Genomic DNA, 18,197 nt, shown 5'->3' with positions numbered 1-18,197 from the left:
CCCTGACCGCAATTCCTCGGAATTTTTCGGGACCGTGCGAGAAGGAGGAGGAAGAGGAGGAGGAAGAGGAGGAGGAGGGTTTCGAGGTCATTTTGGTCCGGCTCCAGACTGTGCGCAGCGCCTCCTGGGGCGTGATTATCTGCCGGTTCCGCTCAATTAACTGCATCCCAGACAACCACAACGCGGCTGGGTTTCTCACTCCGCTGATGATTTGGCTGGCTGGAATTGTCCCGCGATTCCGTCTAAATGTTCCACCCGTGTTGCGTCTCTCTCTCTCTCAAATTTAGTTCTACCTGATGAGGGTTGCTTGTGTTGCAATCGAAACGTCGTACTCGATTATTTGATCTATTTTCTTTCTACGTGACTTTACCGAAATAACCAAAGAGTAATTCCTGCAGTCACGAAAGCTTCGAATCAAGTTTGCTCCACCCGTGTCGCGACTTCGCAATAACTCTGCTGTCCGGGGGAGCGGTGGCAGAGTGGTTTGCGCGCTGCGTTACTGTCCACGCCGCCCCTAGTTCAGTCGCGAGCGACGGCTCACGTTAGTGGCGAGTGACGTCCTAAAGATGATTCTACTGCCCCTCGACCCTCCCCCCCTCCCTTTCCTTCAGCTGACCAGCGTGGTGAAGTATGGTCAAACGACTCCCCGTGACCGACGCGGCGTCGGGCGAGTGTTCATCCAGCAGTGGACTGAGAAGGGAGCCGTGATGCGGCCGTCGACCTACTGTCGATTCGCGTTGAACTTCTTTCGCACCGCACGCAGCCAACCGTGCTGACCGGTGGTGTCCAGCCGTGCCGATCGGACGCGGCTGTAACATGAGAGGCGAGCGAGTGAGATCTCAGCCGGTTCTGAATCCCGTTGTTTTTTTTTATCTTAGATGCCGATGCCTCCTTCGCCCGTCCGTGCCATGTCGAAGCTCAACAACAACAACCAGGTCTGGATCTACCCCACGACCTCCTGTAGACCAGGCGAGGTAGTTAACATCTCGCCACTGCGGCGCCCACTAATATATACATACACGCGTCAGGGTCAGGATCTACCTCACGACCTCCTGTATACCAGGCGAGGTAGTTAACATCTCGCTCCCTGCCTGACGGGAGAGGCGCTTCTCGTGCCGGCTTCTCGGGGCCACGAGAGCTTCCGGAAAGCGGCCTGGTAGAGTTAGGGGCGTCTGGAGAAGCGGCGAGTGAATGTTTCATCTCGCAGTTGCTGACGGCGTGACCATCAATGTACATTCAAAGAAGGCTGACTTGTCAACCCTCGACAAAGCGGGCTGACAAGTCGGGCCAAACATGATTGCGACAGCAGTGGATAGACCACAGCTGATGATGATAATGATGGTGACGAGGGCGCAAGTTCATTCCTCTGCCAGGGTAACGCCTCTGCTCACGCAGGGGCCGAGTGTGCAGGCGCTGCAACTGCGCCGAGGGGTGCCACGGGCTGGAGGCTCCGGGCTATGAACAGAGTTGGGTGTGGGGGGGCATTTAATTCCTCGCACCAGGGCACATGCCGACCGCTCTGAGTCCGTGATGCGAACACAGTGGCGGGGGGGGGGGGGTATTGGACAGGTAACCCGGTGTCGAACCCAGACAGCTTCACTCGAGAGCTCTGCTCGCCCTCTGCCGGAGATCTCCTCCGTGCCCGCGTGCAGACGCCCTTCGTGACTCACCCCCTGTGTGATTTTCCGCGTTCTGGGTCGTGCCCGATGGCGCCGTGTCACTAAACTAAACATTTGTTGTTTTCATTTTCACCAGGCGAGGCCCCACTCAGCTACGAGCTCGTTCACAGCCGCCATCGCGATTCAGCACTCCACGGTGATGCTGCTGGGTTGGCAGTGGGGCACAAGCACAGAGAACAACAACGACAACAAAAATCATTTGGGTCTGGCCCTGCCAAGGCAACCGCAGGCGCGACTCGAAATTCAATAAATCTAGGAGCAAACCTGGGAAAAGCAGTTGCGAGTAGCAGCATCATCACTACCAGCTAACATCACCACGCCTCCCCAAAGAGAGCAGTTCGAGCCCATCGCATTAGGGGTGAGTTAATTAAATGTTTGACCAAATATAACAGGCTAATTTTTAAGTTGATAATTTTGTATGGCCCGTGAATGATGTTACAAATATCCAAATGGCCCTTGGCAAAAGAAAGGTTACCCACTCCTGTTCCAGAGTCTAGACGTTCGCTCAGCAGTGTTAAACAAGGAAGAACAATCACGCGTACGCTTGGTCTCTGTGACGTGACGCGATCATGCACCACGCCCGGCCGCCTTTGTCTCCCCAGTGCTGAAGTTGTTATATACCGCACCATGGGCTGCTCATTGTAGGTCTGAGTCGACCGATGGGGGAGGCCCAGGACCGGGCGTCAAACTCTGCTGGCCGGGACCGTTGCGTTGAATGGCGTAGCGCGGTGCGCTGACTACGGCGCCACCGCTCCCCGCCACGACTCGCGCACTGAAAGTCGGGGGCGGGCGCCGCGGGCAAAGTCCAGCGGGGGGGGGGGGGCACGACTCCTGCTGCAAGAGGTGAAACGGGGCCCCTCCGTCCAATTACAGCCTCCCCCCGCCCCCCCTCCTCCTTCCCCCTCCCTCCCTGCCCCCCTCCCTCCGCCCCCCCTCCTTTCCCCCTGCCCCCCCTCCTTCTACCTCCTCCCCCCTGCCCCCTCCCTCCCCCCCGCCCCCCCGCCCCCTCCTCCCTCCCCCCCTGCCCCCCTCCCCCCCGCCCCCCTCCTCCCTCCCCCTGCCTCCCTCCTTCTTCTTTCCCCCTCCCCCTGCCCCCTCCTCCTCCCCCCCCTGCCCCCCTCCCCCCCGCCCCCTCCTCCTCTCCCCTCCTCCCTCCCCCTACCCCCTCCTCCTCCCCCCCTGCCCCCCTCCCCCTCCTCCTCCCCCCTCCTCCCTCCCCCTGCCCCCTCCTCCTCCCCCCCTGCCCCCCTTTGCCCGCCCCCTCCCCCCGCCCCCTCCACCTCCCCCCTGCCCACCCCCCCCTCCTTCCCCCTCCCCCTGCCTCCTTCCCCCTCCCCCGCCCCCCGCCCCCCGCCCCCTCCCCTCCCGCCTGGGCCCCTCCGGCGCGTGGCACCTCCCTGGCGCAGCTGCACCGCCTGACCGCCTCCACAGCGAAGCCGCTCTTAGTTCCACCGCGAGATTGAAATACATTTCTTTAAAACTGTTTTTTTTTGCGTTTAGCTTGTTGACTTCCCCTCGCACGTCCAAATTAGCGCGGTAGTCTACGTACGGTGCGAAAGAAGTTCAGCATACTGTACACGCGTACGGTGAACTTCTTTGGCAGTGTGTTGTCGTACGCCCTCCCCCACCCGACGCGGCCAAAATGAATCAAGCGGTCACGTGAACACACGAGCCGATGTATTTTATTTGTTCAGCGCACCGGGATATTGTTATCGATCGAACATTGCGTCCGATTCCAGGAACACGCGCGCCTTACGAGTCGTGTTCATCACCGGGACAGTATCATTGTTCATCCCCCAACATTCCGACGTTTCGCTGCTTATTACAGCACCAAGCAAGCGCTCGCCAGATCTGTGCTCCTCTCCTCCAATCGCGCGATGTCATCGACATGCCCCCCACAGGTGGCCGTGTCGGGTGGAGCAGGGTGTACGACACAAATGTGCAATTTAGTCAGGCGATTACTGCTGTGTATTATTACGGGGCTCCGCGGTGGCTAGGAGATGTTAACTATCTCGCCTGGTCTACAGGAGGTCGTGGACGACCCTGACGCCTGCTGTATATTTGAAGTTTGCGTGTCTCTCTCCCCGTGGGTGTGTGGGTTATTCTCTGGATCCTCGGGATTTTCCCTCCACGTTTCAAATCAACGTGCGTTTTAAAGTAATTTGGTTGCTGTCAATTCCCACGTGATAAGCCAATTTGTTGAGCTATCATTTGTGGTCGCTTTAAAAAAATAGTGATGTAGCTCAGTTGGCATTACCTGGTAAGATAAGAAATAGTTTAAATTTTTTAAAGTTTCGTTTCTATGAATGAAACGTGGTCGCGAAAGCGCACTTCGTTACCGGTTACAGCCAATGACCGGCAGAGGGCGCTGCGACTCCACGCAGAGCCACGTGGTCGACCCCTCGCATGCACTCTCCTCTCGCGCGTGTTCGTCCCGCGTGAAGTCCGACGTTCCCCTCCGCGTGCTGGGAGCATATTCAGGAGCTCGCGAACATCGTGCGGAGAAACACGCGGGACAAACCCGAAAGGACATCGGAAAACGTTTTGGTTTGGCTCTCCAGCTCGGCCGGGAGTGAGTGGGGAGGTGAAGGGGGGAGAATCTTTGGGACTGCCGAAAATCTGTGGTCTTAATGCCAACTGCGAGCGTAAATAAGCAATGAAGCGTACACTCTAAAAGTAAGATAATATTTTAAGTTTCAAAAATGTTTTACTCTTAACCACATTTGCAATTTCCCCCACACAGACCGACCCACCGGTCCTCGGAACGGACCGGCTCACCGGACATTTGCCCTGCGGACTGCTGCCCCCAATTAGACAGTCCGGGCCCAGCAATGCCGTGCCACTCCAGCCCCGCCAGCCACTACGGCCCCGCCAGCCACTACGGCTCCGCCAGCCACTCCGGCCCCGCCAGCCACTACGGCCCCGCCAGCCACTACGGCCCCGCCAGCCACTACGGCCCCGCCAGCCACTACGGCCCCGCCAGCCACTACGGCCCCGCCAGCCACTACGGCCCCGCCAGCCACTACGGCCCCGCCAGCCACTACGGCCCCGCCAGCCACTACGGCCCCGCCAGCCACTACGGCCCCGCCAGCCACTACGGCCCCGCCAGCCACTACGGCCCCGCAAGCCACTACGGCCCCGCAAGCCACTACGGCCCCGCCAGCCACTACGGCCCCGCCAGCCACTACGGCCTCGCCAGCCACTACGGCCCCGCCAGCCACTACGGCCCCGCAAGCCACTACGGCCCCGCCAGCCACTACGGCCCCGCCAGCCACTCCGGCCCCGCCAGCCACTCCGGCCCCGCCAGCCACTACGGCCCCGCCAGCCACTACGGCCCCGCCAGCCACTACGGCCCCGCCAGCCACTACGGCCCCGCCAGCCACTCCCGCCCCGCCAGCCACTACAGCCCCGCCAGCCACTACGGCCCCGCCAGCCACTACGGCCCCGCCAGCCACTACGGCCCCGGCAGCCACTACAGTCCCGCCAGCCACTATGGCCCCGCCAGCCACTACAGCCCGCCAGCCACTACGGCCCCCGCCAGCCACTACGGACCCGCCAGCCACTACAGCCCCGCCAGCCACTACGGCCCCGCCAGCCACTACGGCCCCGCCAGCCACTACGGCCCCGCCAGCCACTACGGCCCCGCCAGCCACTATGGCCCCCGCCAGCCACTACAGCCCCGCAAGCCACTCCCGCCCCGCCAGCCACTACGGCCCCGCCAGCCACTACAGCCCCGCCAGCCACTACAGCCCCGCCAGCCACTACGGCCCCGCCAGCCACTACGGCCCCGCCAGCCACTACGGCCCCGCCAGCCACTACAGCCCCGCCAGCCACTACGGCCCCGCCAGCCACTACGGCCCCGCCAGCCACTACAGCCCCGCCAGCCACTCCCGCCCCGCCAGCCACTACAGCCCCCGCCAGCCACTACAGCCCCGCCAGCCACTACGGCCCCGCCAGCCACGGGCCGGCTCTGATGGGGGCGGTGGGCAGCTGGCGAGGGGGCCGCGTGCGGAGATTCCCCTCGTCCGTGGGGGGCTGTCCTCGTCAGCGACCCGCCCGGCACACCACATCCAGTGTATATTCTGGCTAGGACTGTGGCTACTGCTCACGTGCCACCCACTCCAGTCTACAGTCTCCCCGCGGCCTGGAAACTATTCAGTGAGAGATGAATCCCTTGGGGGGCGGGGGGGGGGGCGGCGTGTGAATGTTTGACGCCCCTCGTCTCCTGTAACCACGGGCGTCCATTCCCCTGATACGCAGGGGCTGAAGCGCTAACTTCACGATCTAACACGATGTTTGTTCCTGGGTACTAATAAGTGTCATTTTATGTATTGCTTATGCATAAAGAGTACAGAAAATGGCTTTTATTCCCCACAAACTTTGATTTTGTGACCAGGACTTTATGTGAAAGAAAGACACAAATGCACACCACGTTGTCTCATTGAACATCGGTACATTTCAAAATATCACTGTCCTGGTCACAAAAGCAAAGTTCGTGGAGAATAATAGCCATTTTCTGTACTTTTGAGGCATGAGTAATTAGGAAATACCACTCGCTACCCAGGAACATTTTATTTTTGTTACACAGCGAAGTCGCTCGCCCTTCTAGGGGCTGGGGCTCGTGGGCAGCCGGGCAGCGGCGGTGGTGGCGGTGGTGGCGGCGGCGGTGGTGGTGGCGGCGGTGGTGGTGGTAATGGCAGTGGTGGCGGTGGCAGTGATGGCGGTGGTGGCAGTGGTGGTGGCGGTGGTGGCGGTGGTGGTGGCAGTGGTGGCAGTGGTGGTGGCAGTCGTAGTGGCGGTGTTGGCCGCCACGCCGCTGCTGCACGTGGCCTGTCACCCAGCACCGTGGTGGCAACAGCAGCGAGGGGTAGGTGGAACGCGCACAGATGGTGTGAAACTTCCCTTCTGCCGGCCGTGGGAGGGCGTCGAGGAGGTGCCGCGCCCTGCCTGGCTCGCCACGAGAAGGCAGCACAGCGGCGCGTGGACTAATCGCCACCTGTTTCCGTCTGTACGGGGATAGAACGTCGCTCCCTGGCGCAAGGCGTGGGGGTTTCTCCGGGCGCTCCGGTCTCCTCCCCACGTGAATAATAAACACAACTCATCAGTCATTGCCTCGAAACATTTGAAATTTAAAAAAACCACAATGCAGCGGCAGGACCCTCCTGGGAAAGAAGAGTCACACGACTCAGCGTGGCTCTCCTCCATAGTGAATAGAGTATCGTGTGTAATTTAGTAATCACATCGCACGGTCGTGAGACGTCGTGGTGGCGGCTTCGGGGACGAGGCCTCCATCCAGCAGTGGCTCGGCCCCTGGACGATGGTGATGGAGCGAGTCGACAATTCGCATCCTTCTCACGCGCTGCCTCCGACTCGGTGGGGAACGGTGGCGCAGTGGTTAGCACTGCACCGCGTTCGAGAGTTTGATTGGCAGACGAGGCGGCTACAGGGGGGTGCTCCTCACTTCTGGTCAATCGCTTCCTGTGTCCCCTGCTTCACGAATCTATAAAACTCTCAAACGATTTGTGTTTTTTTGTATTTTACCAGGTAAGGCCCCACTGAGTTGGGTATCTATTTTTCAGAAGCGACCTTGGCCTCCCAAATGATAGCTCAGCGAAGAGGCGTCTCATCATCGCGTGTGAATGTAAAGCAGCAGCCAAAGACTCTACACGCGTGGTGATGTTGATTCTCAACGTGGAGGGGAAACCCGGAGGACCCGGAGAGAGAAATCCACACGACCACGGGGAGAGAGAGAAAGAGACGCGCAGATTCCAATCATACAGCAGGCGTCAGGGTCGGGAACGAACCCACGACCTCCTGCACACCAGGCGAGGTTGTTAACATCTGCACCGACCAGCGCGGTGAAGTATGGCCACACACTCCACCCCACGAGCAACACGATGCGACTGACGGTGTTCATCCAGCAGTGGATTGGCAAAACACGAATAGTGGGGGCGGTGTTTATTTATTAATTTAACACGAGTCCCCATGAGGCCGCAAGTCCCTCTCGGGCAAGGGAGACCTGGGACCCACGCACAGACAAATTGTACAACGACAGAGCATCAACATCACAATATCACAGGTGAGCGCTAACATAACATTTGCATACGCTTCATAATCACCACTATACGTAATGTAATACACACGTTCGTATTGTTTCACAACTTTACACTCGCCGCTTAAGCAACCTTCAGTACATATTCAATAACGTCATTGTTTAAACGCGAACTTTCAGTGGTAACACAGCAATTAAACTCGGTCCAACTACAGTATCGCGCACACGTGTGCGTGCGTGTGTCTGGGGTGCGGTAGTGTAGCGGTTAGCGCTGCGCTGCGAACCCGACCATCCGAAGTTCGATTCCAGCTCACCGCCACCAACGCCAGTGGTGACGATTATCTGAACCGGTTCTGTTCCTCCCCTAGGTCGACTCAGCCTCAAATGAGTGCGTTGTGTAAACATCGGCATTGGGGAAGGCAAAGGCGGCCGGGCGTGGTGCTGGCCACCCACCACTCCCTCGTGTGCCGCAGTGCCGGCCTTCATAGGCGCTGCTCGCGAACAGCACTTGCCCCAACAGTCTGTTAGAGGCTATAGGGGGGCTCTTTGTCTTTGTGTGCACACCTCTCCACACACCCGGCGATCCGGGTTTGCTTCCAGGCCACGCGTCAAATCTGAGCTGGTCCGAAGCCACCCCTCCCCCCTAGGTCCTGGCGCATGGGTGAACATCGGCACTGGGGATACAAAGGCGGCCGGGCGCGCGGCGTGGTCCAGTGGTGACGCCCGGTCGCTTCCCGACTCGGGTGCCTCTCTGTGTGTTGTCTGTGTGTTGTCTGTATGTTGTGTTGTGTGTATGTTGTGTGTATGTTGTGTGTATGTTGTGTGTATGTTCTGTATGTTGTGTGTATGTTCTGTATGTTGTGTGTATGTTGTGTGTTATATGTTGTGTGTGTTGTGTGTTCTGTGTGTTGTCTGTATGTTGTGTGGTGTGTGTGTTGTCTGTATGTTGTGTGTTGTCTGTATGTTCTGTGTGTGTGTGTTATGTGTTGTGTATGTGTTGTCTGTATGTACTCCCCCGTGCCTGCATGCGTTTCCTCCATGCAACGTCACTTTGCATTGGCTAAGACACCCCGATGCTGAACAGTCGCCTGCAGATCAACTCCACGGGGATCACACACCAACTACACCAACTACAGCAGCATCGCCCATCACCCCCCCTCCTACTGCCAACGCATGGCAGGACCCCCCCCCCTGCCCAACACGTCTCGAGCCTCTGGCTTTGCCGGGGTAAACGAACAAAATGACACCAACGCACACAAACATCGCGACATCGATCTTGTATCCAGCGCACTCCTCCCCCTCGTCGTCGTCGTCGTCTTCACCCCCCACCCACCCCGCGTGCAGAGAGAGGCCGGCGACCTCAGCTCTTCAACTGGCAGCTTTAGGCTCTCGAGAGAAGCGACGTAAAGACCTGCCGGTGGAGAGCGCGTGTAGCACGGCTAGAGAGCGCTGGGCGGGGGGGGGGGGGGGGGCACTGGTTTGGGGGGTCCAGATGAAATTGAGGGGGCCGGTCCCAGCAGCAGCTGCTGCGTTGTTGTCGAGGGGGGCAGGCAGGCGGCGGGGGGGGGGGCGGACCCCCACTCCACTAACCAAGACAGAGGTGGTTGTCCATGAACCACTATCACCACTACCACCATCACCACTACCACCATCACCACTACCACCATCAACACTACCACCATCAATCGGGAAACACGAGCCGTCAGTCACTAACACCGACTGGACATCTGCACAAACGAAAAAAGCTTCACAGCTCATCGTGTTCCTGCAGCCTAAAATAAAGATTCTGATGAAGATTTTGAACACGAACAACAAAAATGAACATGACATGACCGAGTTCTCGCCGCTATGCCCGAGGGTTGCTTCCGCCTGCAACGCCACCCAATACTGTTGGGCAGTAAGTCTGCCCTCCAGGGCAGACTTACTGCCCAACACGTGTCGAGCACTCTCCGCCATCCCGCGGTGTGTGCCACCACCTCGCCTCGTTCGTTCGTCCTTTCAACGATCGGCGGCCACGATCGATCCACTGCCGGACGAAGGCCTCTCTGCACGCCGAGGTTGTTGTGACCGCGAGCGGTTTGGCCGCCCCGTGTCGGCGTGTGGGTGGTTGGCTACAGCGGTGGAGGGCCCCAGGGCCGGCTCAGAGTTCGCTCGCCGCTGGGCGATAGCCACGGCCGGGAGTCCAACTCGGGGGAGCTGGGTTCCTCGTGCGGTGCCAACCACTGTGCTGCCGCAACCACTTCCCCCCCACCCATCCCCCCACCAAATACATTCTTACATTCTTTTTAGAGACAAATTGTAAACATGGTTCGCACTGCTTAGTCATGCAATCGTGTTTGCATTCGACTCGTATATCCTTGCCTTTTTGCATATTAGTGAAAAAGTCAACGTATACAGTATCTGTTTAACGTTAATGTTTATGTCAATAAATTTTGTAACTAATCTACCCCAGCCGACTTGCACCGCTATATAATTCAATGTTCAACTTCGATTTATCGCAGATTTATGTTTCTTGCAATATTGTCGATTTCCCACGGTGACACGGTTGTTTCCACTCCGATTTCTTTTTGCCGCATTGCTCTGCTTTGTTTTGCCGCCGTAACGTTTGGTGACCCAGGGCTGTACGCATGTCGAATTTCTTTCACACCGTACGTAGCCAAACGTGCTAATCTGAGGTGTGGGGGAAGTACAACCAGATAAACACAAAAACAGTTCTACAGCAATGAGTTCAATCTGGATATAAAAGTGGACAGCTCCAGTGGCTTCCTAATATCGGAAGAGCATTCCAGACGGCCGCAGAAACGCATCTGAAAGCGCACAATGCAGTTGGATGTTTAGACAAGAAAAACAGGTCACTCCTGTCCTGTACTCTTATCGAGTTCTCACCACCTGGTTACACAAACCCACGTTGAATCGTGAAGGACCCTGACGCCCGCTGCTGTATATTTGGAGTTTGCGGTCTCTTTCTCCCCGTGGTCGCGTGGATTTTTCTCCGGGTCCTCCGGTTTGTCCCCCCACATTTATAAATGTGCGCTTAGAGTTTTTGGCTCCCGCTATAAATTTCAACGCGATAAGCCACTTCGTTATCACTTGTGGCCAAGTCTCTTCCGAAAGACGAGCTACATATCTCAGTGGGCCTTACCTGGTAAGAAACTAAGAATTGTTAAGTCATAGTTTAGTTCATCTGATGGGGCCCAAGTGTAGCCATTTCGCAGCCTGTGTTTGCCTTGCAGCCTCCGGCTTGTGGGACATCTGCCCTGGTGAAATAGATCGACTGAAAACACAAACAACACAACAACAACGGCACCACGACGACGACGACGATGCTGCAATACGTAGGGAGGCCGCGCTGTACGGAGGCGGCTGTGGGCCGCCACGGGGGTCTTGTGCGGTGCCGCCGAGTAGCCCACGACGATTCCGCGAGCGCTCCGGTCCTCATGCGTCCCGCCAACCCCCGCACGCGGTCACGTCCCACCTATGTACGCAGAAACACACACGCGGGCACGGGTTAATGACAGACGTGCACACTGCTGAGAAGGCTCGAGTGGGGCCTGGGCAGCGTCGTGGCCAATAGCGGCGATGGTGGCCGATGGTGGCCGATGGTGTGGAATAATAACGGAGTGGCGGACAAGGGATGGAACGCGTCCAAAGGGGTTCTCGTCCAGCGAGGAGACGGATTGCGAAATCGGTTTGGCGCGAAGCGGACGCCGCGTGGATCGTCACGTCATGGGATCGCGAGAGGTGGCAGCGACGGCTTGGGAAGGAGGCCTCCATCCAGCAGTGGAATGACCATAGCTTGTGGTGGTAGTGACGATGGTGGTGGCTGATGACCGTGCGCAGTTCACACGTGTAAACGCGTGCGACGCAGATATACACAAGGCAGTCCGCACAGAGTGGAGCGGCGGTGTCGGGTTGTTGTCCTTCCCCCGCACCTCCGATTAGCACAGTTGACTACGTACGGTGCGAAAGAAGATCAACAAACTAAAACTAGTTAATTAAAACGATTTTCATTCGAATGGTCATATAAACACGCGCATCAACTAAACTCTACTATATTTATTTTACCAGGAAAGGTCCACTGAGCTATGTAGAGCTCTTTTTCAGAAGCAATCTGGCCATAAATGACAGCTCAACAAATTGGCCTATCATGTGGGAATTGATCGAAACCAAATTACTCTAAAACGCACGTTGATTCTAAACGTGGAGGATAAATCCAGAGGATCCAGGGAATAATCCACGTACCCACGGGGAGAGAGACAAGCAAACTTCAAATATACAGCAGGCGTCAGGGTTAACATCTCACCACATAACGCAGAGGTTAAACGTGTCATCTGCGCGAAGCAGTGTGTCACGTGGGAGCTCGCCGTGGCAGCGAGAACGCACAGAAGTTGCTGCCACTGCATTCACGGGCTAGGAACGCAGTGGGCTCTGAACACAGTCATCTGACTCCAGGACCACGGCTCATATCAGCGGCCAACATCGCATCTGAACCAGACCCGGGCACCGCCGCCACCATCGCCACCCACCCACATCGGCCAGCGTGGTGAAGCGTGGGGCAGGCATTTGTCGAGCAGTCGATTGTCAAGTGTATCTTTCATTAACGGCCCGCGTACATCGCCACGTTTGTGTGTCCGTGTCCGTGCACGGCTCATTCTTCAATCCATTGCTGAACCAGGGTCTCCCCACGCCAGACAGATCACGGTGGGTTTATTCGAACATACTTCACCACGCTGCTCAGTGCGGGTTGTCGCAGGCATTAAGCATGGGGGAGGCAGCACAGGAGTGCAGTACAACAGTGGATGTAGCCGCACTGCCCTCTGCTGCGAGCCGCGTAGCGCCTGTGGACGTCTGCGCTGCGCATGGCAGTCGTCCAACATCCCAGGACTTCTGGGATGCGACAAAGATGGGGCACGCTGCGGATAACTTGGCCAAAATTCAAACACACAGCCCACACACACACACAGCCTACAACAGGGCTCGGCAACCAAAGCAACAGGAATTCTGTTGAAAAAATAACCCTCCACACAACTCAATATTCCAAGAGCCGCCTATTGCACGTGAATTATAACGAGGCCGCGGTGCTGGATAAGTTCACGGTCACGAACGCAGCAGTCCCTTTCGAGGGAGCCGCAGGTTGCCCCCACCTACCGCCCCCCCCCCCGACTCGCGCCCACGCCCCCCCCCCCCGCCCCCCCCCCGACTCGCGTCAAACGACCCGGCAGCAGCAGCAGCGGCAGCAGCAGCGGCAGCAGCAGCAGCAGCGGCGCGTGATGGTGCGTGATGGTGCGGGGAGAGGCGCGCGATGTGGCAACGTCGCCCTTTGCTCCGCAGGGGGAGGGTCACGGAGCGGCCATGGGGGGGGGGGGGGGGAGTCGAACCATGAACACAGCTGGGCTGGGTTCACTCTCACAGCTGGGCTGGGTTCACTCTCTCACAGCTGGGCTGGGTTCACAGCTGGGCTGGGTTCACACTCTCACCGCTGGGCTGGGCTCACTCTCTCACCGCTGGGCTGGGTTCACAGCTGGGCTGGGTTTACACTCTCACAGCTGGGCTGGGTTCACACTCTCACAGCTGGGCTGGGCTCACAGCTGGGCTGGGTTCACACTCTCACAGCTGGGCTGGGTTCACAGCTGGGCTGGGTTCACTCTCTCACAGCTGGGCTGGGTTCACTCTCTCACAGCTGGGCTGGGTTCACACTCTCACAGCTGGGCTGGGTTCACAGCTGGGCTGGGTTCACACTCTCACAGCTGGGCTGGGTTCACAGCTGGGCTGGGTTTACACTCACAGCTGGGCTGGGTTCACTCTCTCACAGCTGAGCTGGGTTCACACTCTCACAGCTGGGCTGGGCTCACAGCTGGGCTGGGTTCACACTCTCACAGCTGGGCTGGGTTCACACTCACAGCTGGGCTGGGTTCACAGCTGGGCTGGGTTCACAGCTGGGCTGGGTTCACAGCTGGGCTGGGTTCACTCTCTCACAGCTGGGCTGGGCTCACAGCTGGGCTGGGTTCACACTCTCACAGCTGGGCTGGGTTCACAGCTGGGCTGGGTTCACTCTCTCACAGCTGGGCTGGGTTCACACTCTCACAGCTGGGCTGGGTTCACACTCTCACAGCTGGGCTGGGTTCACACTCTCACAGCTGGGCTGGGTTCACACTCTCACAGCTGGGCTGGGTTCACACTCTCACAGCTGGGCTGGGTTCACACTCTCACAGCTGGGCTGGGTTCACACTCTCACAGCTGGGCTGGGTTCACACTCTCACAGCTGGGCTGGGTTCACACTCTCACAGCTGGGCTGGGTTCACACTCTCACAGCTGGGCTGGGTTCACACTCTCACAGCTGGGCTGGGTTCACAGCTGGGCTGGGTTCACACTCTCACAGCTGGGCTGGGATCACTCTCTCACAGCTAGGCTGGGTTCACTCTCTCACAGCTGGGCTGGGTTCACTCTCACAGCTGGGCTGGGCTCACACTCTCACAGCTGGGCTGGGTTCACTCTCTCACAGCTGGGCTGGGCTCACACTCGCACAGCTGGGCTGGGTTCACTCTCTCACAGCTGGGCTGGGTTCAAACTCTCACAGCTGGGCTGGGTTCACACTCTCACAGCTGGGCTGGGTTCACTCTCTCACAGCTGGGCTGGGTTCACTCTCACAGCTGGGCTGGGTTCACTCTCTCACAGCTGGGCTGGGCTCACACTCTCACAGCTGGGCTGGGTTCACTCTCTCACAGCTGGGCTGGGCTCACACTCGCACAGCTGGGCTGGGTTCACTCTCTCACAGCTGGGCTGGGTTCAAACTCTCACAGCTGGGCTGGGTTCACACTCTCACAGCTGGGCTGGATTCACACTCTCACAGCTGGGCTGGGCTCATTCTCTCACAGCTGGGCTGGGCTCACTCTCTCACAGCTGGGCTGGGTTCACACTCTCACAGCTGGGCTGGGTTCACTCTCTCACAGCTGGGCTGGGTTCACACTCTCACAGCTGGGCTGGGTTCACACTCTCACAGCTGGGCTGGGCTCACTCTCTCACAGCTGGGCTGGGCTCACTCTCTCACAGCTGGGCTGGGTTCACTCTCTCACAGCTGGGCTGGGCTCACTCTCTCACAGCTGGGCTGGGTTCACACTCTCACAGCTGGGCTGGGTTCACTCTCTCACAGCTGGGCTGGGTTCACACTCTCACAGCTGGGCTGGGTTCACTCTCACAGCTGGGCTGGGTTCACAACTGGGCTGGGTTCACAGCTGGGCTGTGAGAGTGCTTTGGTCGTCTTTGGTGACTGGGGGTCACCGTGGCGAGTGAGGCTCCTGTCTCTCTCCCTCCCTCTGGTTGCTGGCCTGGCGTAGACATTCGAGTGGCCTCGCCGCGACCTCTGGATGGTGAATGCGTAATTAGAAGAGCCCGCTCGTGTCCCAACTCTCTGTACCCCGAGTTGGGTGTCACTCGTAAAGAAACCACGTAGTACTTGTGTGACACTGCGCGGTTGGGCGTGTCATTTACACGCAACCTGCATCAATATATCCTCACGCGATCACGGTTGTGAATTTGACTCGATATACGGAAGAAGCCCTCTTAACGACATCAATTGGTCTTCTTGGTTCTTTCGGTAAAGTCACGTAGAAGTGAAATGATAAAATAATAAAAATAAAACATAATAAAATAATTATCACGACGTTTCGGCCACAACGCAAGCAACCGTCCTCAGGTGAAGAACAGGTCTGTCGGAAAGGCAGCGTCTGAATGAACACCACCAGGCTTGGAGCGTATATTTAAGCTGGGTTGGAGGGGGAAGAGCGCCTTGACAAAGGAATTTGCATATCAAGAGGAATTTAGCATATTTATGGAAAATGCAGATATGGGATTAGTCACTACTTGTGGAATGCGTAGGAGGTGGGGGGGGTCTCAAAGTCATATTATGCCCGTGCATTAATTGGTTCCACGAAATCGGCCGTAAAGTGATTTGGTCGTTAAGCCAATAAACGAGGTTCACATCAAAGTCTCCATTCGTTCCGATTGCATAGGAAGTTACCACTTTTCACCCCAAAAACGTACGTTATAATATTTATAAACAATTGATTTAAATACATAAAGATACCAACATTATGAACACATAATATTAAGAGAAACAAGGTTATTTAATGCATTAATTCATATTTACTGTACCCACAACAGCCCCTCGTTAACAGGGGAATGGTTAAGAAAACAGATTGGGCTCTATGGAGGCACTAGAATACACTATACACTACACTATACACTACACACTACACTGTACACTACACTACACAATACACTACACAATACACTATACACTACATTATACACTACCCTCTGGTTGCTGGCCACGATACACTACACACTGTAGTGTGTAGTGTATCGTGTAGTGTGTAGTTTATTATAGTGTAGTGTATAGTGTTGTGTAGTAAATAGTAGTGTACAGTGTAGTGTAGTAAATTGTATTGTATAGTGTAGTATATAGTATAGTGTATAGTGTAGTGTCGTGTGTAGTATATAGTAGTGTATATTAGTGTATAGTGTAGTGTAGTAAATAGTAGTGTGTAGTGTAGTGCATAGTGTAGTGTAGTGCATAGTGTAGTAAATAGTAGTGTATAGTGTAGTGTGTATAGTGTAGTGTACAGTGTGTAGTGTATAGTGTAGTGACTACACTACACTATACACTACACACTGTACACTACACTATACACTACACTATACACTACTTTATACTACACTACACATTGGGCTCTATGGAGGCCCGTCGTTAGCGATTAGTCAGGGGTTCGTTAACAGGGGTTCTACTCTATTTGAATCGTTTGATTTATTGAGACTAAAATGTGACTTTTACTCATAAAAAGATAACGTCTGCTGCTGCACGAAGACCCTCTGAAGGCGGGGTGGAGGAGGCAAGATCGGTGTCACTCGCCAGAGGTTAGCCGTGAGTGGGCGAGCTCCACACGCAGGTAACAGGGCCACCACCAACCCTCTTCAACTAAAACACAGAGACTCACCTGCACCGAACTTTGATTTTGTTTCCGGCGCTTCTTGCTCCCAGATGTTCGCACCGTCTCGCTCGATTCGCCACGGTGAATCGAGATGTCAACTACCTCGCCTGGTATGCAGGAGGCCATGGGTTCGATCCCGACCCTGACGCTTGCTGTACGTTTGGAGTTTGCGTGTCTCTCTCTCTTCACGTGGACGCGTGGATTTTTATCCGAGTCCGCCGGTTTTTGCCTCCACGTTTAGAATCAACATCACGCGTTTCGTGTATTCGGCTGCTGCTAGAAATGTCCACGTGATAAGCCACTTCGTTGAGCTATCAATTGTGGCCAGGTCGCCTCTGCAAAAAGAGCTACACAGAGCTCAGTGAGCCTTAACTGGAATAAAATAAAATAAATAGTTGTCGTTATCGTCATGCGCCACCGCTCCCCACCATATCACGTGACGCACACACACACACGTGGAAACTCTCTCCCGAAATAATTCTGCTGACAATGTGGGTCACAGGTCACACTCACACAGACCACACTCTGCAGCCACGCGCCTCAGGCTCGCCTTGGTCCGGGAACAGGCTGCGAGCGAACTACGATTGAGGCCGGAAGAACACGCAGGGCTAAGTAATGTGGTCAGGACCGCGTGAGTACGGACTTAAAGTCTGAGTCGACCTAAGAGAAGCCCAAGCCAGGAATTAGAATCCAGTTGCCACGGGTGATGTGCGCACCACGAATTTTAGGCCAAGATGCTTCCCACACACACATCACACACACATCACACACACACATTGACAAATATCCCCCTATAGCGTTAACAGATTGTTGGGGCAAGTGATGTTAGCGAGCACCTACGAAGGCCGGCAGGGCACACGAGGGGGTGGGTCGCCAGCACCACGCCCGGCCGCCTTTGTCTCCCTCGTGGCGCTGTTTACACATCGCACCAGGTACTCGTTTGAGGCTGAGTCGACCTAAGGGAGGCCTACGACCGGTGTTGGCCGTGAGCGGAAATCGAACTCGGGTCGTAGCGCAGCGCGCTAACCGCTACACTACCGCTACACACACACACACAGCACCCACGTGACACACACACACAGCGCCCACGTGACACACACACACAGCGCCCACGTGACACACACACACACAGCGCCCACGTGACACACACACACAGCGCCCACGTGACACACACACACAGCGCCCACGTGACACACACAGTGCCCACGTGACACACACAGCGCCCACGTGACACACACAGCGCCCACGTGACACACACAGCGCCCACGTGACACACACACACAGCGCCCACGTGACACACACACACACAGCGCCCACGTGACACACACACACACAGCGCCCACGTGACACACACACACAGCACCCACGTGACACACACACACACAGCTGACTCATGTCGCCGCCTCTCGCCGCGGGCGCGGTTCCTCCTCGCGTGGGGTCCCTGACGCAGAGTCCCCCCCCTCGCACTCACAGCGTCTG

The 18,197-nt window shown here is 56.8% G+C and overlaps 1 long non-coding RNA gene across 1 annotated transcript in view; it reads right to left on the bottom strand.

The window, feature by feature from the left end:
• Positions 1–7,622: 7,622 nt before the first annotated feature.
• Positions 7,623–18,197, bottom strand: part of LOC144730871 (uncharacterized) — a 28,199-nt gene continuing 17,624 nt past the window's right edge. Inside the window, exon 2 of the long non-coding RNA XR_013587873.1 lies at positions 7,623–11,206. This is a non-coding gene — a long non-coding RNA (uncharacterized LOC144730871). The remainder of the gene's footprint in view (positions 11,207–18,197) is intronic.

This window comes from Lampetra planeri, chromosome 37, assembly GCF_965212315.1.
Source record: "Lampetra planeri chromosome 37, kcLamPlan1.2.h2, whole genome shotgun sequence".
Classification (NCBI taxonomy): Eukaryota; Metazoa; Chordata; class Hyperoartia; order Petromyzontiformes; family Petromyzontidae; genus Lampetra; species Lampetra planeri.
The sequence above is the reverse complement of the archived record's forward strand: the minus strand, read 5'-3'. Positions and strand labels throughout refer to the sequence as shown.